The following is a 27608-nucleotide window of genomic DNA, read 5'->3' on the forward strand; positions in this document are numbered from 1 at the left end:
GCCGCCAGCTTTAGTCAGCAAATTATGCAATCCTATCGTTCGCGTATTCGCGATCTCTCGTTCTCTCTCTATCTCTTTCCCCGCTCGTTGATTGATCCTCATCGGCGTGGAACCGTTTAGCATCGCAAGAGTTTATCAAATTGAAATTTGTCATCATAATTTCTGTTGCTGATGCTGCAGAACGGAATCAATACAGTGCCACGAGAAGAGAGGGTTGAACTCTTTGCTTGACCTCGGCCACGGAGACCACCCTCCATCAATTCCGGCCGTGCAGAGTGCAAGTGTGATCTAACTTTGATTGATTGCCGGGGACTGGGTGAGTGATTGGTCGAAGATGGCACTTGGTACGGGCTTGGTGGTTGGTGCGGTGGTAATAAATCTCCCAAATTGGTTGTTATTGGAGACCGTTCGTTCGGCAGACGGTGACCTCAGACAATTCGGCTGCTGTTGGGGATACGGTGGTTACAAGGATTTTTCTGGAATTGCGAAACGCAAGCAATTTGTCAAATTAGGAGTCATAAATACCATTGGCACGCTGAATGAAGCCTATAATTTGCTACTCAGTTCTCGTTTATATTGTGTATTCGCTTCTGGGTATAATTCCGCTTCTGGGAAACATTTAATCATACTTTATTCTGGGCCGATTGATCAAAACATTTTCATTGATAACGTATTTATAACCCACTCGAGGGTGACTCAATTTCATTCAAATATGCATATTCGCTCACCGCCAGTCAGTGGCGTCATCGATGATGTAGTGAACACGCGCTTTCAGAATTGGATCATTCGGGATAGAAAAAAGTTGTGAGGTGGCAAACAGCATCTGGCGTGGGCCGAGAAATTTTTTTTTCTCCGTCACAACTGCTGATAGGATTGTTACTGTTGCGGCTTAAATGGCTACATTTTTCGCTGATTCGTCATTTGCATAAACGGGTTGTTTCCGTCATTTGCCGACTGGTCTTGAAGCTGTTAGGAAGAAGCTGACGGTTTCAGTACCGCGAAAAAGTTCATGTCGTTGCCCTTGCAATGGATAAATGAGTTGGTACATTATCATAGTCGCATAACGGGCATTTAAAAAATATACTTCATTAACGGTTTAGAAAATTTAAATTTGGTATTCTAGAAACTTCTATCGAGCAGTGGCGGATCCAGGGGGAGGATCTTGAGGGTCCGGACTCCCCCCGAAAAATTTTAACTTTTTGAGAAATTTTAAATTAGTTTCTATTTTTTTTATAATTCGTTTGTTTGACACGGCTCATAGCGGTAGCTTAACGGAGCCGTGGATCTTTTATGTTTCCAAATGTAACAATAAAAATATAAACAAATATTATTATAATATTGGATCTCGTGCGCGCAACTTTTTATTGCGAGCGGAGACCTTCTTTCGCGGGGTTTGCTGGCAATCTGCATCTGGGGGGTCATTTAATTCTTTTTTTATTTTTCACGTCCAGATCGAAGCCGTCTTGGTGTCCGTGATCAGATGTTTTTCCCTTTTTTTTGCACTTATTGTTGACCAGCGTAAATCCGTCACTGTTATTGTTATCCTTGCCAATGTTGCTTACAGTTAATTTTGCGGTACTGGATGCTTCTTTTGTGGTTGTCATTATGGTCTGTGCAACTGCTGTGGTTCAGGCATTGGTATTGAAAACTCTGTTTTGCGTTGGTTTGCCGTAGATGAGTTGGCAGTCGGTTGAGATGCGTCTTCCTCTGCATCTTCCGTGCAAGGTTGTCTATGATGAGCTGTCTGATTACAATACTTGCACGTAGGAGTTTGCCCCTCATGGGTGCATAGCGTAGTTTGCATAATTGTAGTTCCGTGAGTTTTGAGTTTTATTGTCAAGTAGGAGGGTATAGGTCTTTCAACCCGCATCCTCACTACAAAAACGCCGTTAGGAGTACCCGGGAAGAAGTTTCTCCAAGTATCAGGTGTAACGGATTCTACTTCTCCGTATTGCGACATGCATTTTGCAATTGGCTCAGGAGGGCTACGAGGTGATAGGTCATATAACCTTACATCTGTATAATCATTCTCAATATATACGGGAATCTTAATTCCAACGTTGTCACTTTCAACCACGTGTTATAAGTTGTTCTTCAAAACGAAACGCTCGGCTTGTGCTAACGTGTTGAATGATATTAACACTGCATTGCGAAGATGATGATACTGAAGGTACAACACTTCCGTAAGTCTAAGTTGCATTTTTACCCTCAGAAGGAATTCCACTTCACTAAAACTCGGTCGTTTTAAACAAAATTTAAAGTCAACGACCGCAGCGTTGGGTCGGAGTAGAGCTTTTTCGTCAACTTTACTCATGATGACAAGAATAATCCGATGTTTCCTTTGTTCTCGAGACAATGCACACTAGATCGAGAGGCCTGTTGATCACTTGTACGTCTGACTGCGGCAGAAGTAGAAAGTAGACTGTAGTTTCTATTTTAAATTAATTCCAAACTCTACATCATTCCAAACCAAATTCGACCACCAAAACTGATTTTCATTAAACGGGGCTATTATGTATTACGTATTGTACAATGAGCATTTCAAAATCCAAATTTCAGACCCCCTCTGGATCCGCCCCTGCTATCGAGACTCGTTTCATACAAAGAGAATAGTTAATAGTCGGTCAAATCATACCATACTTAAAAGCAATCTCTATTGATACACCAATCTTTTACACTTTTGAGAGTCTGTTGCGTTTTTTGTTCAAAATTCTAATATTGGGTTGATTCAGTTTTTTAATTTGAATCTGATGGAACCGATTAAAGGGTTTGGACTTAACAGGACAAAATAGAGATTCATGTTTCAGTAGAGAGTGTCAACGAGCACTTATGTTGCGTCGAAATAGTTTATATCATATGTACTTCTAGTGTATAATATATTTTTTAGTTTTAGACCTAAAGCTTGTCCACGAAATTATCGTACTACCTAGAAAGCGTGGTCAAACATTAATTCGTTACTCATATAACGAAAACAAATACAGTTTGTGATACATAATAATTAACAACAGTTTTGAATTACACTCATAAACTTTAACACAGTAGTATCTGTAACTTTTGCCCCAACTTTCTTCTACTTTCATTACATTTTCATTTCATTGTTAGTCACATCTGATTTTTTTAGCTGCTGCTTCGTAATTGCTCAGTAGTTTTCGATTAACTGAAGTTCCGCGCAGTTAACCATATTGCAGCTTTGGGCATAAAATTTATCTACATGACTTGTTTATGTTGTAACAACATTTAATTAGCAAGAGACTGGAAGGTGTGCAATATTTTACAGTATTAAGAGCCACAGTACTCAAGGGGGAGCAAGGAGTTGAAGGTAGAAAGTTTAGAAAAGCGTGGTGTAGGGTCATATGAGCAAGCTTAAAGTTTCCTGGCGACTTAACCTTTTGTCTGCTACCGCAGGAGTTAGGATATTTTGGCATTTGAAATGCGAATCACCTGAGTCTGCGGCATGTCCTGGACGAGCGTAAAGAAATTTTATACATGATCCGTGGTGCAATTGTGCCTTTCTCATTCCTCCAAACTATGGTTCCATGGCTGGCTATGTTGGTTTCAATTGAAGAAATATCTAGTACATTTTTAGTACACTTTGCACCTACACACAATGGCTGGCCAGCCACGAACCTGATGAGCTACGTGTCGACGGTGAAACAATTGAAACAAAAAAAAATATCATGCTTAATTAGCCTAATCAGCATTAGTTCAATGTTGTCTTAATTGTGTCATATGAGGGTGGGTGTGTGAATAGGGTGAAAAACCCACGAACAATTTGAGATGTGTTGTGACGGTGGTATAAAGATGATGGGGTTGAGGGGGGGGGGGGTGTATGAGTGATGGATGGGGTGGTTGTCTGAGGGGGCTGCAATGAGGGGTGATTTAAAGGGATTAAAAAGGGATGGTGACCAGTGAAGGGAAGGGGGATGTAATCCCTTTTCATACACCCTTAGCACGTCCTTGTTAAAATCCAGAAACCTTATGTCAGTCGAAAAAAATCTGTGTGGTCGCACTCTTAAAGCCATAACTCCGGAACTGGAAGTCGTATCTACTAAAAATTCAATAGCAGCTTATGGGAGCGTTATACCGTTCATTTGAAACTAAGCAACAATTTGGTTCAGCAATCTCTGAGAAAAGAGATTGAGCTTAGAAAATACATACACACATACATACACACATACATACACACATACATACACATATACATGCATACACAAATACAGACATTTGCCGACCTCGACGAACGGGATTTAATTGACGATTTTCAGAGTGATTGCATATCAAAAAACCTGTTTTAATCCACCTAGCGGTGCAATTGTGCCTTTCTCATTTCTTCAAACTATGACTTTATGAGCGATTTTATTCAATATAATTGTGGAAATGTCTATTATATTCTTAATACACTTTGCACCTACACACGCTCGCCAACCACGGACCTGATGTCCTCCTTACTTCCCTAGTTACGCTCTTGTTCAATCCATAAATCCTATGTCAGTCGAAAGAAGATTAGGTTGAAGATTTTCAGAGTGATTGCATAACCTTTCTATATGAGAAAGGCAAAAGAAATCATTTTGTCAATTTTTTTGCCTTTCTCATATAGAAAGGTTATGCAATCACTCTGAAAAACGTCAACCTAATCCCGGCCAATTTTTTTTTACTGGTAAAAGGTTTCTGGATTTTAACAGGGGCTTAGTTGATGGTATACGGAGAGGATTTACCCCCCCCCCCTCCCCCTCTCTACTGGTCACTCCTCTCCCTTTAAAATCCCCTTAAATCACCTCTCAGACCACCACTCCATCCAGCCCTCATACCCCCCCTCTCCCTCTCAACCCCATCATTTTGAAACCACCACTATATCACAAAGCATACCAAATTAAGCTGGGGAGTCGTTCGTTCGTGGGACTTTCACCCTCCTCCGCATGACAAAATGAGTTAGCAAGCAGATAACATTGGTCTAATGCTGATTAGGCTAATGAAGTATGATATTTTTTTGTTTCAAGTGTTTCACCGTCGACACGTAGCTCATCAAGTTCGTGGCTGGCAAGCCATTGTGTATAAGTGCAAAGTGTACTAAGAATGTAATGGACATTTCCACAATTATGTTGAACATAACCTGCCACCGAGCCATAGTTTAGAGAAATGAGAAAGGCACAATTGCACCGCTAGGTGGATTAAAACAGGTTTTTTTTCGAGATTTCAATTAAAAATATAAATTCGATTTTTAAATTTTCCTACTTCTATGAACTCAGGAACCGTGGTAGGTGCGGCCAATGTCAAACCGACTTGGGGGTGTCATTAGTGATCTAGAATGTAATAGTGGTATCAGTTTATATGTGTGATCGCACTCTTAACCCTCAAAAAGGCAAGCTATAATTGTGATTTCAAGAAGCATCACTGCTAAGACCCAACGAAATCGTAAGCCTCATTTTTGTCGTTTTATCAGTGAGAGAATCGAAGCCCCGGAATCATTCGATCTTTTGTATTTCAAATTACAAGTTCATTGAAACTAGAGAACAGTAACTAGCCGGGCCTTTTTGAGGGTTAAAGTCGTAACTCCGAAAACGGATTCAGATTGACATAAAAGTAATAGCAGCCGAACATTTTTTCAGCATAATCTAGTCGTTTCATGCATTTTCGAAAGCACGAAAATTCGATTTCTGAAATTTCATGCGGACCTCTTAAGAAAAAAAATGGTTCCGGCTTATGTACGAATTTCATATGTGACCGGAAGCTTCGGGCTATATTTCCGGAACCATACAGGGTGTTTGGTTCATGGTTAAGAACCTCTCGAGGGATGATTGACTGCCTTATTTGGAGAAAAAAACGTTCTTTACATACCATCAAGTCTCAACCGTTACTAAGTTATTGAACTTTTTGTGTTAAAAACTTAGTCGTCTTAAAATATCTCTAACTCAAAAAGTATAGCTTGTATTTCCAATCCTTTAGATCCATTGAAAAGGTGAAAGAAAATTCACATGTTTCAGCTAATGAGGTTTAGTACCCTTTTCACAGCAATTTACTTAAAATTTAACAATTTCGATCGATTTTTCGTTCATTTCGCGAAAATCTTAATAGTTAACATCACCATGTTGATAATAGAGATTGTTTGTCTTGAAGAGCTGCATAATTTGTTCTTTGACATGATACACTTATCTTTTTTTTTTGTTTTCATGAGTTTGGGTTATTGAACTTTGATATTTTTATCTCATTTTCACTAATACTAGCTCTAATTGAAAAAGTATGGCACTTATTATACCTTTTCTTATTTTTATTCGAAAGTCAGAAAAAATTTGCAGAGAAAAATATATCAATACCTTTCAGTTAAGTGTATTTAGTATTTTTTCTAAGTGAATTAGTTTAAAGTTAATGTGATTTTTAGCATTTTCGTAAATTTACTTAAAAAAGTCAATAATAAACATTACCATTATTATCATCGAAATAATGCATCTCAGCAAGTTTTACAATTCTTTGACTCCATTCAATTATCTCTTTTAGTTTCGAAGCCAAATCATTTTTATCACCTCGCTTCATATGCAAAAACAACGATTTCGAATCCACTACAATTGTGGTGAGGTGTTAACTATTAAATTGCAGTGAAATGAAAAGCGATAGGGATAAACTGTCAAACAACAAGTCATAGAGAATGTTAAGTGACACCAAATGAACAATAATTAGGATAAATTTAGTTGAATAGTAATTAGAATAATTACAAAACTCTCCAAAAACGCTAATTTTGAGTTACTTTACTAGTAAAAAGCCATTCAGTACACTTAACTAAAGGATATTTGTACATAAATCGAAAGAAAATTTTCTCAGCTTTCTAATGAAGCCTTGGAAATAACGATATAAAGCATATTTTTTAGATTAGAGACTTTTAAACACTTGCAAGTCGATTACAGGAAAAGTTTAGTAATGAAATTACAAAGAAACGAGAAGAGATAGGAATATGATGTTGAAGAGCAAATTATGAATCGTCCTAAACCCATCCTTTGGATAATAGATATTGCTATAATCATAATTCATTATTTCGAGAAAATTAACAAAAACCTCATCAAAAACGCCAACTTTTAACACCTTGACAACTTACAGGTAATTAGAACTAATTAACTGAAATATATGAGAACACCATTCAATAGAAAATTTTCTCACCTTTCCAATGGAACTAAAAGGTTTAAAATACGAAGTATAGTTTTTGAGTTAGAGGTATTTTAAGATAAATAAGTTTTTTACACAAAAAGTTCAATAACTCTGTAACGGTTGAGATTTGACGGTATGTGTAGAACGATTTTTTTCTCCAAATATGACAGTCAATCATCCCTCGAGAGGTTCTTAATCATGAACCAAACACCCTGTATTACTGTGCCGCATGAAATTTTATCGACATCGATGGCAATTATATGTCTTTCATGTAGGACTAAGTTTGTGAAAATCGTCTTTTTTTGCTTCAAATGGTGTCTCTGGGAATTGGCTCAAGTTGTCTTTATGTGTAAGATGTTTTTATGTGTGAAACTATCTGAGAAACACAGTGGCATAATCATTTTCAAAACAAAAATACGCGAATTGTGGGAAAAATGCAGTTTAAGTTTTAAACTGGAAATATAGCATATTTGGCAACACTTTAACCAAAAAAACTATTTTTTTTCAGATTCCCTGACTCATTTCCCTCAAAATGCATCTCACTGATTGTTTATAGACCAAATAAAGCCAAAGATATGAATATAAGTTTAAAATTGATAATTTTTTTCTTTGGATAATTTTCTATGCACGATTATGACACGTCATACTAATATTGTCATCAATACACATCTATGGGTGCTTACAGAGTGGCGGCGAGAAGCTGAGCCGGGGCTGAAATTGACATTAGAGTGCGAGATGCGAGAAACCTGCTTGCTGCAAACCAAAGGGATGATGTCAGAGTGAAAGCCGAGCGGATCGGCGCCGACTGCCTGCTTTTACTCTGACAGGTTCCATTTGATATGCTGCGAGCAGGTTTCTCGCATCTCACACTCTAATGTCAGTACCAGCCCCAGCTCAGCTTCTCGCGGCCACTCTGTAAGCACCCTATGACACGTGTGAGTGCGACTTTTGTTTACATTTATAGTAAAAACTCGCAACATAGTCAACCGATCTTCGTAATATTTGAGATATTAATACAGAGTTGATAGAAGAATCAATTGTCTTCTTTGAATTGTTTATACCGTGTATAAGTTTCAAGATATTCGATCCCAAACTATAAAAATCGTTTTTCTAGAGATGTGCTAAATGGCGCTTGTCATAAGACAGCACAACAGCGACGAGTGGATTGACACATAGACATATATTCATTTTAGCGAAATTTTTACCTTTTTACCTTCATCGAGGTATCGTATTGAATCAGAATGCCACAACCCGCAACACCGGAACCGTAAGTCGGATCAGAATTAAATTTAATAGCAGTTTACGAGGTAGTAAAAGCTTTCATTTAAGTTTGGTCCATACGGTCTAGCCATCTCGGAGACACCGATGTAATTGTTATTCTAAGTTTGGATACATCCGCCTGGGCCGCCGGATCCGGCTATGGTGGCCAATGTGGTCAAAGAGACTTTGAATGACTGTTAGTGACTTAGTACTATAAATCCAAGTATTTGTGGTCGCATTTTTGAAAAAAAAATCACCTTTATGCATTCGTCGCAGTATCCGATGAAATCGATATTTTCTGCGTGATCGTACTCATCATCCTGTAATTCCGGAACTAGAAGTCAAACCCACACAAAATTCAATAGAAGCCGATGAAAACGTTGTACCTTTCATTTGCGACTGTTTGTGAAAATCGGTTAAGCTATCTCTGAGAAAACGATGTGAACTTTTTGTTGACACACATACATACACAGACATTTTCCGATCTCGACGAACTGAGTCGAATGGTAAATAACTCCGGTCCTCGGTTAGAAAGTCGGTTTTTGGAGCAATTGCATAATCTTTCTATAAAATGTAAAAAAAAATAATATGAACAATAAAAAGGAGTACCGTAAACCGGGGTGGCTTTGATCACTCGAAACTTTTTTGTGGAATATTTGGCCAGAATAGTCTACCGAATCCTTAAAATTGAAATGAATTTTGGCTTATAACTTATAAAATACTGATTTGTTTTGCCTTTCTCATATAGAAAGGTTATGCAATCACTCTGAAAAACGTCAACCTAATCCCGGCCCGGAGGGCCGAGTGTCATATCCCATTCGACTCAGTTCGTCGAGATCGGAAAAAGTCTGTATGTGTGTGTGTATGTGTGTATGTATGTGTGTGTATGTGTGTGTGTGTGTATGTATGTGCGTATGTGTCAAATAATGTCACTCATTTTTCTCAGAGATGGCTGGACCGATTTGCCCAAACTTAGTCTCAAATGAAAGGTGCAACCTTCCCATCGGCTGCTATTGAATTTTGGATCGATCGGAATTCTGGTTCCGGAATTACGGGTTTCAGAGTGCGGCCACACAGAAATTTCTCATAAAAACTATAGGAAAAATTAAAAATAGAATTTTTATTTTTGATGCTAAATGTATTCAAGGTGCATAAAACGTCGAGATTTGATGCAAACACGAAAAAAAATTTGACGAAGATTCACTTTTTTGGATTTTGCCTTTCTCATATAGAAAGGTTATGCAATCACTCAGAAAAACGTCAACCTAATCCCGGCCCGGAGGGCCGAGTGTCATATCCCATTCGACTCAGTTCGTCGAGATCGGAAAAAGTCTGTATGTGTGTGTGTATGTATGTATGTGTGTGTGTATGTGTGTATGTGTGTGTGTATGTGTGTGTGTGTATGTATGTGCGTATGTGTCAAATAATGTCACTCATTTTTCTCAGAGATGGCTGGACCGATTTGCCCAAACTTAGTCTCAAATGAAAGGTGCAACCTTCCCATCGGCTGCTATTGAATTTTGGATCGATCGGAATTCTGGTTCCGGAATTACGGGTTTCAGAGTGCGGCCACACAGAAATTTCTAATATAAACTATAGGAAAAATTAAAAATAGAATTTTTATTTTTGATGCTAAATGTGTTCAAGGTGCATGAAACGTCGAGATTTGATGCAAACTCGAAAAAAATTTGACGACGATTCACTTTTTTGGATTTTGGCACATTTTTGCCTTTCTCATATAGAAAGGTTAAGCAATCACTCTGAAAAACGTCAACCTAATCCAAATTTTTTTTCGACTCGCATAAGGTTTCTGGATTTTAACAGGGGCGTAGTTGATGGTTTACGGAGAGGGATTACACCCCCCCCCCCCTTATGTTCACTCCCCTCCTTTAAAAATCTCCTTAAATCACCCTTCAGACCACCACCCCATCCAGCCTTTATACCCCTCCCTTTCAACCCCATCATCTTTAAACCACCACTATATCACAAAGCATACCAATTTAAGCTGGGGAGTCGTTCGTTCATGGGACTTTCGCCCTCCTCACATACCCACCCCCGCATGACAAAATGAGTTAGCAAGCAGATAACATTGATCTAATGCTGATTAGGCTAATGAAGTATGATATTTTTTTGTTTCAAGTGTTTCACCGTCGACACGTAGCTCATCAAGTTCGTGGCTGGCATGCCATTGTGTATAAGTGCAAAGTGTACTAAGAATGTAATGGACATTTCCACAATTATGTTGAACATAAAAAGCCTCCGTGCCATAGTTTAGAGAAATGAGAAAGGCACAATTGCACCGCTAGGTGGATTAAAACAGGTTTTTTGAGTATATTGTTCGGTTTTTGGGTACAAAAACCACAAAAACCGAAATTTTATCTTATTTTACGAAGTATAGTGTCTATTTTTTATAAAACAATTAAATCTTAGATTTTAACAAGAGTAATAAATTCTAAGCGAGTTTTAATTTTTTTTAGAGTGGGTTTATTTTTAATAGTTCGCTTATTTTAAAAGCATTTTTTTTGTAAAACTAGTTGGCAATAATTTTAGATTATTTCCAGCTAAAATTCTCAATGTTTTTTTTTATATTAGATACTCCAAAACGTTAAAATAGATGAAACTCTTTGTACATTAATAAACTACTGAAATAAATCAAGTATAGCAGTTAAAAATGTTTTCAGATTCTTTTATTCTAGTTAAGCTCGAATTATACGAATTTCGGTCAATCGAATTTCACAGTAGATTGATATTCTTTGTACAATACCAATTACCATCTATTTTTAATAAATGAATTTGAGTGTGAAACTAATAGAAAATTGAAATTTATTTAAAATTTCTTAGCAACTTGAAAATCTTGTGAGGGAGGGGGGGTCCGAACTCCCAGGACCTTCCCCTAAATCCGCCACTGATTTTGAGGTATTAGACACAGCTTTTACCGTCGTCATTTTTTCCTGGATCGCATGGTCGTTCTAGGCGAGGATTTGTGAAGAATTTTTTGCCGGAGTCGGCGGTAAAACATGATGATGAGTTATGTTCTACCATAGACCATGCGGTAGACTTGGGTGCAACGCCCAACTCCTACTTTGCAGAAGGCAAAGTATTCTTCACATTTCCTTTCGATCATGCCCATATGAGCCTGCCTAGTTCTAGTTTTCCGTTCTAAGTTTATAACTGATTCGCTCTAGAATACCTATACGTCTTTCAATTTCACTACTTTCGTTTCTCTTAGTCTCAAATTTGCCGAAAATAGCCAACAAAATCGATACAGTAGAACCTTGCGGCAATTAAAACATAGTAACACACAATTAGTGTCTCTGTTTTTGGAGCTAGCGTCAGTTAGGCGCTAGCTTAGTCCTTTCACTAACCTAGTGTTGGATTCTGAGGAGACGAAGTCGAAACGAAAATTCCATAACTAATTTAACCGTATTGGTATTTCAGATAAAGTTTTGGATTTTATTTTCGTAGATGAATTTTCCTGAATATGAGTTGTTCGTAATGTGCCATCTGTCAACAAAACCGGCACGTATTAATTTGTCATTGATATGTACAACAAGTTCTCTGTGAAACGATACTAACGCATAGTGTTTTATACTGCAGGGTCAGATATGAGGGAATGGGTCGGTAACCAAGCCTTCTCATCCCGGAAAAATCATTTGAAAGATCTGGGAAGCAGTTTCTCCTTGTGTCCTCTGTAATGAATTCAACTTCTACGAAATGCGACATAAATCTTTTAATGGTCACTTTGTAAGTATGTGGTGCCAGATCATGTAACCGTACCTTCCTTTTCGTATTGTCCAAATACATTATTATTGTGTACAAAATGATTCTTTTTGCGTAATGAACGTTACCAGCAATGAAAGCCTGACATGGTTGAACTGGATAAAGGCGACTGATGAAAGCCTAGGCTCCATTTTCACCTTCAGTAACTGTTCCACATCACGAATGTTTGTTTTATTCGAAAAGACCGCAAGTCAATGACCACCGTATTTGGCCGGAGCACTACTTCTAGCTTCTGCGACTAACTCATCTTGGTTGATCCAGAAGATTGGTTGCCATACGAGACGACGAACGAGGATTTAAAGTAAAATACTTTTAAAATTTCAATGCAAGAGTCTTGTCTTTTCTGCTAGAATAGCGGGCCAGTATTTAAATGCGAGCAACTATCGTTGTACTGCACTAAATAACTCGATTTTGTCATAAGATAGCACAACAGCGACGAGTTGATTGACACATAGATATATTCATTTTAGCGAAAGCTTTCATCGAGGTATCATTTTGAATCAGAATTTTCTATGTGACCACATGCCACAACCCGCAACACCGGAACCGTAAGTCGGATCAGAATTAAATTTAATAGCAGTTTACGAGGTAGTAAAAGCTTTCATTTAAGTTTGGTCCATACGGTCTAGCCATCTCGGAGACACCGATGTAATTGTTATTCTAAGTTTATATACATACGCCTGGGCCGCCGGATCCGGCTATGGTGGCCAAAGAGACTTTGAATGACTGTTAGTGACCTATAAATGTATAAATCCAAGTAGTTGTGGTCGCATTTTTGGAAAAAAAAATCACCTTAATGCATTCGTCGCAGTATCCGATGAAATCGGTATTTTCTACGTGATCGTACTCATCATCCTGTAATTGCGGAACTAGAAGTCAAACCCACACGAAATTCAATAGAAACCGATGTAAACGTTGTACCATTTCATTTGCGACTGTTTGTGAAAATCGGTTAAGCTATCTCTGAGAAAACGATGTGGACATTTTGTTGACACACATACATACACACATACATACACACATACATACACACATACATACACACAAACATTTTCCGATCTCGACGAACTGAGTCGAATGGTTTTTGGAGCAATTGCATAACCTTTCTATATGAGAAAGGCAAAAATATAAACAATAAAAAGGAGTACAGTAAACCGGGGTGACTTTGATCATTCGAAACTTTTTTCGTGGATTGCTTATTTGGCCAGAATAGTCTACCGAATCCTTAAAATCGAAATGAGTTTTGGCCTAAAACTTATAAAATACTGATTTGTTATATTTTTTAAGTATATTGTTCGGTTTTTGGGTACAAAAACAAAAACCGAAATTTTACTTTATCTTATTTTACGGAACTTCGTATAGTACCTATTTTTTATAAAACAATTAAATCTTAGATTTTAACAAGAGTAATAAATTCTAAGAGAGTTTTAATTTTTCTTTAGAGTGGGTTTATTTTTAATAGTTCGCTTATTTTAAAAACATTTTTTTTGTTAAACTAGTTGGCAATAATTTCAGCTTATTTCCAGCTAAAATTTTTTTTTATATTCGATACTTCAAAGCGTTAAAATAGATGAAACTCTCTGTACATTGATAAACTACTGAAATACTAGTTGAGCTCGAATTATACGAATTTCGGTCACTCGTATTTCACAGTAGATTGAAATACTTTGTACAATACCAATTAACATCTATTTTTAATATTTAATAATTGAATACCTTTTCAAAATTAGTCCAAACAAACATTTGAATGAAAAATATGGACATCAAGAATTTAATGTGGGTGAACATGCAGGTTATCAAAGTCACCCCGGAATACAAAAGCGGACATGAAATTGAAATCATTTTTGAACAAATAGTTATAAGCGAACAATTTCAGGTAAACCCATCCAATCTTCTTCACCATACATCAGTACATAGTTTAAAAATGTGGAATTTGAAAAAATGTGTTGCGTCGAAAAATATGTAATAATTACTTCGAATAGTGATCAATGTCACCCCGGTTTACGGTATTAATGATTACTGTTTTGATCTTGTGCGCGTGTCTTATCATTGCGCGTGGACATGTTTTTTACGTTGCGGGGAAACATTTGTTTCCGAAACAAGAGCATCTTGGGGGTTGCTCAATTCTCTCTCTCTATTGTACACGACCGTGCCATCCTCGTGGTTTTAGCCTTGATAGTCGCGATTAGATGTTCTTCCTTGCTTTTTGCCCTTACGGTACACGAGCGTAAGCTCTCTTTCCTACGTAGTAGCTTCCTCACTAATTATACTATACTTATAATATTATACTAATGAACATTGCACAATACGTTATACGTAAAAATCTCACTTAAAAAAGTCAGTTTTAGTGGTCATCTTTGGTTTGAAATGAATTTGAGTGTGAAACTAATAGAAAATTGAAATTTATTTAAAATTTCTTACACCCAAAACTCGGCTTTAATACCTTTACGGTAATAAGAAAAAAAAAATGCTCTAATAGCAAGACATTTCATGCTAAAACGGTCACAACAAAAAGTTCCTCAAACGGCAATACCAACACATTTAAATCTCTGCGTCGCACTCATCTTTCATCAATTCTTATTCAATAAATATTATCGCGTCGGATTGTCTGAAAGTGTGTAGCACTTCGCTTGTCATTGTATTGCGCATCAACTGAAGTGAACACTATGTGGACAAAGACGAGGTTCGATTTTCTCTACATGACCTATTCCGTATGTGAAGATCGGCTCACACTCGGTTAGCTTCAAAGCACAGTCAGAAAAAAACGACTCGGAATAGTGGTGGGGTATTTCGGCTGGTGTTAAATTGAAATTTCTTTTCTATCACGGACGTTAACAGCAAGGTAGCGACTGCACAAAACATGAACAGTCCTTCCCGTCATGTACGGGAAGCAAGACCTATGGTTTGGATCCACGTATCCGAACCGAGGGTCCGGATCCAGACACTTGTCTGGATCTAAGCACCAGGTCTGGGTCTGGTTCAGGTCCGGACTTGGTAGGGGAAAAGGGGATGGGCTAGATCCGGGTACTGGTCCGGATCCGGGAACTGCTTCGGATCTGGGCACTGATTTGGATCCGGGAGGTCCGGATTTGGGGACTGGTCCGGATCTGGCAGTTAGGCCGGATCCGGAAACCGCCTAAACTTTTTATTCCACTATCCAACCTACCCAGTAAAAAATCTATAATTCTGGCTGGTTTCTGCCAATATTGGGGCAGTTTCCAGCCTGAATTTGGTCAGAGATCCGCCAGGATTCCGATTGATTTGACTCGGTACTAATACTATCATAGAAATCGACCGAATTAACCTACATCCGAACAGAGCCGAGGTTGACACATACTGAAAAAGTGTTTCGGTTGCTGTTCATGTATGCGCATCACACAATCAAGATGCGCATACATGAACAGCAACCGAAATTCGCCATTCCACCGTTTACTACCTTTGCGGGAATATGAGTTTAATACCGCAATGCGCAATTGCGTGGTCTGTTACCGAAAAGACAATAGAATCTTACCCAAAAGTAATAGAAACATACCCGTCGGATTTTGGGTGTAGCAACTTGAAAATCTTGTGGGGGAGGGGGGGGGGGTCCGAACTCCCAGGACCTTCCCCTAAATCCGCCACTGATTTTGAGGTATTAGACACAGCTTTTACCGTCGTCATTTTTTCCCGGATAGCAAACAAACATTTAAGGAGAAAATGGTTTAAAACCACATTTGCATGTTGAGGGCACAAAGTCAGTTTAAAAATGAACTCCTTTTCTTGCGAGACATCGCGTTTGACTAGGAGTTCGCTCAGGCACACAGTTAGTGTCTCTGTTTTTGGAGCTAGCGTGAATTCGATGCTAGCTTAGTCCTACCACTAACCAAGTGTTGGATTCTGATGAGACGAAGTCGAAACAACAATTCCATAGCTAATTTAGTCGTATTGGTATTTCAGATAAAGTTTTGGATTTTCTTTCCGTAGATGAATTTTCCTGAGTATGAGTTGTTCGTAATGTGCCATTTGTTAACAGAACCGGCACGTATTAATTTGTCATTGATATGTACAACGAGTTCTCTGTGAAACGGTACTAACGCACAGTGTTTTATACTGCAGGCTCAGATATGAGGGAATGGGTCGGTAACCAAGCATTCTCATCCCGGAAAAATCATTTGAAAGATCTGGAAAGCAGTTTCTCCTTGTGTCCTCTGTAATGAATTCAACTTTTACGAAATGCGACATAAATCTTTTAATGGTCACTTTGTAAGTATGTTGTGCCAGATCATGTAACCGTACCTTCCTTTTCGTATTGTCCAAATACATTAGAATTTAAATTTTAGCAATTTCACACAAAGTCATGCGTTTTAAGTTGTTGTACAAGTTTCGTTTTGTGTACAAAATGATTCTTTTTGCGTAATGAACGTTACCAGCAATGAAAGCCTGACATGGTTGAACTGGATAAAGGCGACTGATGAAAGCCTAGGCTCCATTTTCACCTTCAGTAACTGTTCCACATCACGAATGTTCGGTTTTATTCGAAAAGACCGCAAGTCAATGACCACCGTATTTGGCCGGAGCACTACTTCTAGCTTACGCGACTAACTCATCTTGGTTGATCCAGAAGATTGGTTGCCATACGAGACGTCGAACGAGGATTTAAAGTAAAATACTTTTAAAATTTCAATGCAAGAGTCTTGTCTTTTCTGCTAGAATAGCGGGCCAGTATTTAAATGCGAGCAACCATCGTTGTACTGCACTAAATAACTCGATTTTGTGCTATCTAATCGAAAATATTCGCAGCAATTTTGAATCTAGGTCCGTGAGGGAAAATTTATATTTACTAGGCAAAGTTGGGCAAGACAGGGTTATCTTTGAACAAATGTAATTGTGTTATCATAAAATGACATACCTGAAATAACCTGTTTTGTTCGTACTATTCGTACACCGAAAGTAATCTAAACTTACCTGAAAATAAAAAGAAGAAAAACTGTCATGATTTATTTTAAATTGATTGGTTACACTCTTAGAAAAAAAAACTGGGCAATGTTTTGAACACAGCGCAATTCCGTTCGTATTAAACTGATACGTAGTTTGTATTAAATATCACTGCGGCCACACCACTGGTAGTTCAGGATGGTTTGCCCATTTCTCTAGAAGCTCGATCCGCACTAGTCAGAGATGATACGGTACGACTCGACTTTTTAATCTTGGTCAGATAGCGAACATATTGGATAACAAATTGAAGAAGATGGAGAATCGAGTTAGCCATCCCGGATGAAAATGTGTATTTAATTCAGGAACTTTTTTGCTTCCTCGAAACTTCCGGTTCCATCGTAGGTTTGCCAAAGTCATAAAAAGGATTTAATCAGGCGTCAGTAAGCCAGAATCATAAATCGCAGCAATTTAGAAAACATTTTATTAATGTTTGCCTGATTTAGATAGCAAGGTGATACCGGTTTATATGGGAATTTGATGTCTGACCGCACTCTTCAACCCGTAACTCCGGAACCAGAACTCCAATCCAAATGAAATTCAATAGCGCGTCTCATATGAGGAAAGTGGAGTAATCCAGAACGTTACGTAACATGTTTTAATGTAGAAAAAAAAATTGTTAATGAATCTTATGTACAAGGGGGGGGGGGGGAGGATAAAGGAATGCAATTATTTGTTACGCTGGGGAGGAGGGAGTCAATTTCGATCGATTTTCGCATTACGTCATCTAAGGAAGGCACCAAAATCCTGCCTCCTGTACGTGTTGATATTTTCTGCAATTTTGAACATACGATACGATCCTCCAACACAGCTTGAAAGTTGTTTCGAACGAATTGAATTTGGCAGCAGTTCTATCTACACATTGAACAAGTTGAACAAGTCTATTAAAATTATGAAGTATTTATCAAACAGCACCAACAGGCTTAACTTTTAAATAAACTTGACAACCGCATCCATTCAAACTCACAAAAAAGCCAACATCCGATAAGGATCTAAAGAGTCATGATGTCACAATAAAATCTTCGAGTTCTTTTGCAGGAACCACGAGCTCGTGTTTCATTAAAAATTCCCCGATTTTTTTCCCGTTTCTTTACTTCAATACCTGTGTTCGGCGATTGCGCGTGCGCAATCAATCAAACTTAAACGTTCCAGTCGCGTAGGTGCAATCGTGTTCTTCCAGGATGAAGTCGCGTGCAGTGTCCAACAAAAAGCAAAACCTGCCAGACTTTTTTATCTGCTGGTTACGTTTTTTTGCACTTTTCCCCGGACCAAAATGAAATAATGATTTCATCCAGCAGGTTTCAATTAGTAGAGTGGAACGCGAACAAGCGAAAAAAAAACGCATTCGAACAGGCGTTCAACGTTTTGACAGGAATGTTGATAACAATGGGAAGCGAAGAGGGAAGTCATTTACGGTGCAGGTGACACCTTTCAAATATAATTGTTTACTAATCAATTGACTATTAATTTCAGTCGCACATTAGATCAAAAGCCGGCTGTAGTATGTAGTTTCTTTGACAATGTTATTAACGACCGGAGTATGCTAATGAACTGTCACTTTGTGCACAGATCGCCAACGGTAAGATAAAGGGGACAAATCGTTCACAGTCTGAACGTGTCCCGAGATATCAAATTCCACCCGATCCCAACTGACTTGCTTACATCATTCCGAGATTAACAGCTTCGTTCTTTCGGTTGGACATATCACCGCACGAAATCAACGCCGTTTTGGTCGCAGGGTTTGACCGTATCAGACAGTCGGATAATTTCGTCTCCCGGTCGGTCGGTTGAGTGGTTGCGGAAATCGCGGGGTGTGAAATATGCCATAAATTCACAAAACAAAAGGTGCACCAAAAGGGTGGGTTATGGTATGACGGAGTCCGACCACCATCAACGCAAACCGTCTAGCGAACGGTTGATTATGCAAAAATCTGATACCTTTCGTGTGGAACTGCGGGTAGAATCGAGCGCGCTCTCTCGAGGTCGCACGGAAAGGAAACCACACCGCGATCGGTCAGAGGGGGCGGCGGAATGCGGTGTGAATAGGGAGAGAAAGGTGCTTTGAGAGTATTCGATGCAAAACGTTCTTTTGGGATAAATCCTTGTAGAGTCGATTGTTGATCTCAATGAAATTTATCGAATTACGTGCATTGAAATAAATTCTCGACAAACATATAATTACGGCGTAAAAGCCAACTGTCAAATTTATCTTTGAAAGGAAATTCCGGACATACCGTTACTGGTCGAACAGCAGTTAATGAAAGAGAAAACTTTTCTCTTTTGTTTACTACCAACATCTATGATTGGCGAGTAACGGTTTGTGCGAAATTTCCACTCAAAGTGAATTTTGACAGTTTGCTTATACGCCCTAAGCAATGTTTAATGTTAAATAGTGTTTAAACAATAAAATTTTAGACTCTTTCTTAGAAAAGATGTGAAAAACTTGATTCACTTTATTTCTACCAGGCCATATTTTTTACCCTACTTCACCCTTTAAGCCGGTATATTTGTTCCTACATATTGGCATATGTACAGTCGAACCAATTATGGTTATAAAAAGTCGATGACAGTAATAAATTAGGGCATGTGTTTATTGTCATGTCGGATTCTGATCGTGGTCCACTCGGATGGGGACAAAAATTGGAAATTTAGTAATGGGAACCGAATGCACTCTGCGGTAAATGTCACCGATGCAGTAAATATTTTATTGAATTGTTCCTCACGTTCAATTTTAAGAAAATCGCGATCGCATTGGATAAGCGTGCTAAAAGCTTTTTCTCTCTCTTCTAGTTGTTCGTTCAGGATGTTGGAAGATCATTATCAATTGAATGGGGCATTAAAAGATTTAAAATACTACTGCTGTTCACACCGAAAGGGTCATGGATAAGCGAAATGGCTTAAAATGCTTCATTTTTACTGGTACCTATATCAAACGGAATTACAATCATTGGAGAACCACTTGGTAACTATAACTCAATTTTACTATACTTTTTGAGGGAAGAATTTTGTCTATTAGAGACCTTAGAGTTCAAATGTTCAAAATTTTTGATGTAGCAGTAATCAATATTAGGTCATGTAAGATATCACATTCAAATTGTCCCTGCTTCTAGACATCAGCAGTTCCTAAAAGTAAAATGAATTAAATCTGTAAAAATATCGATCTAATTAGAATGTGAAACTGAAATTAACAGGAATATTAGAATACGAGAATCCGAAACACTAAAAACCATAATTTATGTTAGGTCTTGTGTCCTTATGCACACAAAAATTTGATATGGTTTTGGAATTTTGCATACTAGCAGGCGTTTGGTTCTTATACCAAAATACAGTTTCGGCTCACATTCCTCGACGGAAAACAGAACTTCTGTGCTTACTGTCGAGATATCACTCGGTACAGGCCCGTTGTTTAGCGTCCACGCAAGAATTTTTTCTGGTTTGAACTAATCTAACTAGCATTAAGTTGGTGTCAGTTACTGACGAAAAGAATCCGATACACCAAAAAACCATACTTTAAGATTGAAATATTGGAAAATAACGTAAAAAACAAATAAAGATTACGGAAGTTAAAAAAGAGGCATGCCCGGCGCAATTTATTGATCAAGAGCTGATTAAAGGGTGAGTCGATAATTATTGCGACATTTTAGATTGATTGGTAAATCTGATATAGTTCTGTTTAAGCCAGCTTACATACGCCTGTTATATTTTAGTATAAGTTTAAGTAAAAAGCTCGACATTTGCGCTTGACGCTCTCCATCAGAGCCTGTGCAAGCATTTCCGGTACGGTTTTCTCAGTTTTTTCAACATCCTCATCATTTTGTAGTGGTGAGATGAATCCAAATTGGGCAACAAGCCGTTTTTTGATCATGATATCTCAAAAACGGTAAAAGCTGTATTTGTAAACACTCAGTTTTGTAAAACCATCCGTTTATGGTGCCTTTGAAGCGATTTTTTCCCTTTGAAACGGTCATCTACAGCAAACTTTGCCTTAATATTCTTGTCACGGGAACTGTTTAAAATTCGCTTCGGTGTAGATCTCGTCTTCAATTTCGTAGCAGCGTATTTCGTATTTACGTATTTCGTTAGCAGCGTCGTGTAGAGTTTTTTTGGCAACACTTTGGTGGAGTTCATCCTGATTTGCGATCTTCCATCCGAATCGTTTCTTAGTTCGCTGAACAATAGTTTTTGTTCAAGTCTCGTATCGAAATTTTTGCCTTTCTCAATAGAAAGGTATTGCAATTGCTCTGAAAACCGACTTTTTAACGGAGGCCCGGAGGGCCGAGTGACATATACCATTCGATTCAGTTCGTCGAGTTCGGCAAATGTCTGTGTGTGTATGTATGTGTGTGTGTGTGTGCGTCTGTGTGTGTGTACGCGAACACAATCTCACTCACTTTTCTCAGAGATGGATGAACCGATTTTTACAAACTTAGTCCCAAATTAAAGGTGCAACGTTCCCATAGGCTGCTATTGAATTTCTAATGGATCCGACTTCCGGTTCCGGAATTACAGGGTGATGAGTACGATCACGCAGAAAATGTCGATTTTAAGAAATTCTGCAATGAATGTATAATGGTGAAAAATTTTCCAAAATGTGACCACAACTGCTTCGATTTGTAGTACTAGGTCATTAACAGCCATTCAAAGTCTCTTTGGTCACATTGGCCACCATCATCGGTTCCGGAAGCCCCGGCGGAAGTATCCAAATTCAGACTAACAGTCACATCGGTTTCTCGGAGATGGCTAGACCGAATTAACCAAACTTAGTATCAAATGAAAGATGTTGCGTCCCCGTAAATGGCTATTAAATTTTATCCCCAACCGACTTCCGGTTCCGGAGTTACGGGTTGTGGCGCGCGATCACATAGCAAATTGTGATTCAAATCGATACTCCGATGGAAGCAAAAAAGGTAAAAATTTCGCAAAAATGTCTCTCAAATAACTTAACTTTGCAGTTCTAGGTCACCGACAGCCAAACAAACTTTCGTTGACTACATTGACCACCATAGACGGTTCCGGAAGTGCCCGGGAAAAGCGGCCATCTTTCAAAATTTACGAACTCACATCAGTTTCCCTGAAATGATTGGGCCGATTTTCACAAACTTAGTCCCAAATGATAGCTATAATACCCCCATAGATGTCTATAAAATTTCGTACGGATCGCTTATATGGTTCCGGAAATATAGACTAAATCGTCCGGTCACATATGAAATTCCCATATAAGCCGGAACTCAATAATTTTTTCAAAGGGAACCCCATGAAATTTCAGAAATCGAATTCGTATTTTTGATGCCAAACATCTTTAAAATGCATGAAACGTCGAGATTTTATGTTATCTCGAAAATTTTTTTTTTATAAATATCGACTTTTTGGGACTTTGCCGATTTCGCACCTTTTTTCAGTTCAATATTACCGTGGCTGTTTTTTCTTTTTCAAAATTTTAGAACTCGAATAATGATTTATTTTCCAGTATATAGTTGTCATGTGATGTATAATAATAAAATGTAATATATGCATTTAAAAGTTTTTAATGAATATAAACAACGCACACATTCTCGTGATTCATGATTGAGAAAGGCACAATTGCACCGCTAGGTGGATTAAAATAGGTTTTGAAGATGGGCAATCAGTGCTTACTTGGTTTTTGCACATTGTTTCAGATTTTCGTTCGGATCCTGCCTGGTGGTACGCTGTCTTCCGTTCTGGTAACGGCATACACTACCAGTCAAAAGTTTAAGTTCACCCTACAATATTAATGTAATATTCAAAAAGCTATGGTTTTCTTCATTTATTGATATTAATTTTTATTATTTATATTTATTTTTGACCCATTTCTCTATGATAGACACATAAAATATGTAGTTCTTTTTCACTTTTAAATAATGAAATGATAAGCTTCGAATTAGGTCAATTTGTACAGATATTTTTTTGACAATTACGATTTTCAATATAAAAATCTTTCTACTTAGCTTTTGATAAAGAAAAATAAAAAAACAATTTGAAATATAATTTTGGAGTGAGCTCTCGTTGCACTAAGATGTTACAGGTAATATGTACCCGACGCATCGAAAGAACACAACCTGTCATAACAAGTTTGTTTGTGATATACGCGTCACCCAAAGGCATCAAACCCCCTCCTACACTCTGACCAGTAGCGTGTAGCAACATGATATAGTCAAGACGCACGTCTACTGAGCAACCCACTCATTTACATAAAATTCAAAAAAAAACATGTGAACTTAAACTTTTGACTGGTAGTGTATATCGTCAAAATAAACGTCTTGGATCATCATAAAACATCCCAGAAGACATCATTGCTGTACGCTTTACCGTTTTCGGATGAATAATTTTTCGCGAGTTTTTGGCGAAAAAGCCATTGTGCAATGTTGTAAAAAATATCTGAAAATTTAGAAAATAATAGATATTTTTTATTCTCCTGCGAACGACATTTCCTCATGGTCTTCTCTCGAATAAAAAGTAATCCATTTGATATAATGGAGACATCGCGAGATTTGACAGACCAATTCTTGGCCGTATCTGATATAACTACGGTTCGACCGAACCAACTGAGAGTGATTATGAATGGCTTTGAGTCGACAAACACAATTTTTTGAGCGCGCTACGTGCCCACACGGGTAGTTGAAATCGATGGCGTAATCACTGAAGCGAGATTGAAATACAAAGATCTACTGAAGTGCATGATAGGGGCATTCAAGGACCCCATGCTTCACGTTGGTCTACCTGTACGCCTTTTAGTGCCGCTGACTATGAACTGCGTTAGTTGCAAACAAATGGGCTGTTGCAGCAACAAGGCCACAGTCTAACATCGTTTTAGAAGTTTTCGAAAGAGGTAAATCATTTCCACTACTGAGCTTCCTCGTACAGGTACGAGGGTGTCCCTTGAGCGGTCTATAAATACTCAAGGAAGTCAATATTTGATTAGGACTCTTAGGTGCGTCATATCGATAACTCTGCCTGAAACTGGCTGCGAAATTTCAGCTTTCCGCATTGCTTCCGAAAAACTTTCTGAAGATCATTTTTTTTTGCGTTTTTCATACAAATCATACAAACTTAGAAATTTAATACAACAATGGTACACATATTTTCGGCGATTCGTGCAAACAATGTGCAATTCAGTCAATCTTCGGATCAAAGCAAAAAATCGCTACACTATAGCAACCAATGAGGCAAGCAAGCGCTTTGTTCCATATCCGGTGCACAAACAGTTTTCTGTCCTTGTAGGGGAAGAGCACTAATTCTCGACCCACAGCTAGCTTTCGCACTGCCATACAGAAATGGCCACGTTATGTGGATGGTGGTGTGTCAAGGTGTGGTACTCTAAGCCTACTTAAGAAACTAATTACTAAGAAGTGGGTGTTGTGCACATAAAAACCTCCTTCCCATAGTAAGTCCGTATGGTAGTGTTGATAAGAAATCAGGTTCGGTAGCAAAAGTAGTTGTTTTAGCCACATTCCCTTAGTGGGTTTTTGAACATTTTTCTTCTCCACAAAAAACACAATTTCAATATTCCTGATTCCCACGATAGCGACCATTTGTCGATTGTAATTTCAATCGCCAACGGCTCAACGAGCACTCCATGGTGCGGTAAAATCTGATCAGAAGTGTGCGCAAAAAATTTCTGCGCATGCAACGCCTTGATAAAAGTCGCCCAAAATTTTAGAAAATGCGCTGCATTATAGACATAAATGAGAAGTTTGAAGAAAGTCAAAAAATACGGTTACTGGCGCCGTTTCGTCGACAGGATGACGAGAGAAATATCGATTAACACTCATTGGGGCAACAAAAAGCTTATTCCGTAGCATTACGATATGACGAGCGGATCACCGTTTTCGAAGGCGTAGAATACCCTCCTATCATACAACAATTAACTCCCGCAGTTAGACAGAATCAAATTCAAATTGTTGAAGAATTTCTCAGCGAAGAGGCCCTTGTTAAATTTATACAATGAGTTTCTTAGGAGTAAGATTGACTCTTTTCACTGGAGGCAAATGAAGATCATCGTTATCTCCAAATAACGAAATCTTGCTTCCGACCATAACTCGTATCGGCCGCTTGAAATGCAGTGTAGTTGTTCGAGGACATGATCCTGTCCCGCCTAATACTTGGGCTTATCGAGCTTCATTCTGATTTCTTTGATTACAAGGGATAAACATGAACTCTTTTTCCTGTTACCCCAACCATGTCTAGTACTTTGATGTCTCAACTGAACTGTATTCTACGCACATCCTTGTTGGAAGAGATTTGTGGAATTCCGGATCACATACGCTCGCAGGTGATCCAGTTCCACTGGCTTCAACATATTCAACATTGCTTCACCACCTCATTCAAACTCAGTGATCCTGTTTCAGTTTACCTCGCAAAATTAGCTGCTATTCAGTTTGCTCATATAATAACCTTCGGATAGCCTCAGCTCAATAAAAACTCTAAGTTGAATGAAAACTAGAGAACACTTCCGGTATTTCCTGGGAAAAATCGGCCGCCTATTAGTGCTTTAACCCTTTTATTCCTTTTTTATTTTTATTCCTTCACGCATATTGTAGAGATATACTATAGCTAATGTGGGTGCATTGGAAAGTCTATGAATGACGAAACTGCGTAAACAACTTCAGTATTTCTCATCAGAAAACACCAGAAAGTTGAAAAATTTCATGAAACATTTAAAATCTAGGATAGTAGCTAAATTCTACTGTTCCGATGGTATCGATGAAACCTTTGTTACGGCTCAAGATTTTATTCCTGTCATGTACCGGTTCATGTTCAATCACTACATGCTAGACGCATTGGACTCGTGGTGAGCAGTCTAGATACAATTCGAACATTCAATTAAACTCCCTTGTTCAGGCCCGTGCGCAAGGGGAGGGTTTTAGGGGTTCAAACCCCTCCCATGGGTGTTTTGAATTACTTTCAAAATATTATAAACTTCCTGTTCAGGGATGAAATTATACAGCGAGCCGTGTCATTCGAGTTCGGTCACTCTAGAAACAAGTCGTTAAAAAAACGAAGGAAGAAACCTCGCAAAGGTGGCTGGTAAGGGGTGTACGTTACGTTGGTCGGTATCTCTGGATCGGTTCATGTTTCGGCATGTTTCCATATTAGCACTAGTTGTGAGTAGATCAGCTTCACAGCAAATGTCGGTCAGCGGACTAGCAAAGTGATCTAAGGAAAAAGCATGATGTCAGAGAAAATCAAGATCGTTATTATTATTATTTATTGCCGATGATCTCTCCATCGGAGTGACTGACAGCTAAATGGCCCGCGAAAATAGTCATCGGTATCGGGAGGAATACCGCCGCCGAAAAATTCTCAGCAGCAGCTAGCAAATAAATAGGAACGACTAACGCCAAGAAGGAAAAGAAATCCTGCGAATATGGTTGTAAAGAGATGAAAATCATTATGGTCGACATCTCTGGATCGGTTCATGTCTCAACAGATTACGACATTTGCAGCAGATCTGAGCAGGTCAGATATACCGAGAAGGTTGGACAGCAAACAAGAAAAAGCATCAATGGAAAAACATGAACGATTAACACAAAATAAAAAGAGCATGAGTAAATAGTGCCTACACGGAAAAAAATCCGATCATAAATCTATGAAAAAATGATCGCTATTTCGTGAACTGAACGATTTACAAAAACCGTGACCAAGTTCCTGAAATTATGTGTAATAAACCTCGTATCCATGAAACACTTTGTGTTTCCACAAAACTAGATCGTCCCGACTATATACATGGCGTCACATTCAAATGTTTGGTTGGGTTACTGTTGTTCGCTGGACATGTTCAGATTTTGTTACGAGTCTTGTTCATAATTTGGGAATACACATCCGACAGTCAAGCGATTTTGATGATTTCCGGAGCTAATCCCCGATTTTTGTGATTTCGTATGACGTTACCGTGCTATTTTATTCATGAGTTTACTATCCGATTTTTGTGCTAAGGTAGTGGGATCTATGTTCATGATTTCATGATCTTTGTCGCGATTTTCGTAATTTCTATTCACGTTATCGTGATATTTCAGTCATGAGTAAAGTGATTCATGCTCATAATTTCAGGGTCCTAGTCACGATTTTGAATATTTCATTAACGAGTAATGTGATTTATGTCCATGACTGCAGGAACTTTGTCATGGTTTTCATAATTTCTGTTCATGTTGTCGTAATATTTTAGTTACGACTAGGGATTCATTTTTAGTTATGTTCATGATTTCAGGATCTTAGTGACACTTTTTGCTATTTTTGTCACGAGTTGTGTGATTTATGATTATAATTTCAGGACCTTAGTCACGATTTTTGTAATTTCTGTTTATGTTATCGTGATATTTTATTCTAGAGCTTACTTTCAAATTTGACACGTGAAGGAATGTGACATGATATCAGCAATTTCATCGTGGTATTCGTATTTTCTTTTCGTCTTGTCGCGATCTGTTATTTTTTGTTTACTTTCGGTT

General features: G+C 38.2%; 1 protein-coding gene across 1 annotated transcript in view; it reads right to left on the reverse strand.

Moving 5' to 3' along the window:
• Positions 1-27608, reverse strand: part of LOC131686760 (uncharacterized peptidase C1-like protein F26E4.3) — a 205449-nt gene that overhangs the window by 44248 nt on the left and 133593 nt on the right. The window lies entirely within an intron of this gene.

Source organism: Topomyia yanbarensis, chromosome 3 (genome assembly GCF_030247195.1).
Source record: "Topomyia yanbarensis strain Yona2022 chromosome 3, ASM3024719v1, whole genome shotgun sequence".
NCBI lineage: Eukaryota > Metazoa > Arthropoda > Insecta > Diptera > Culicidae > Topomyia > Topomyia yanbarensis.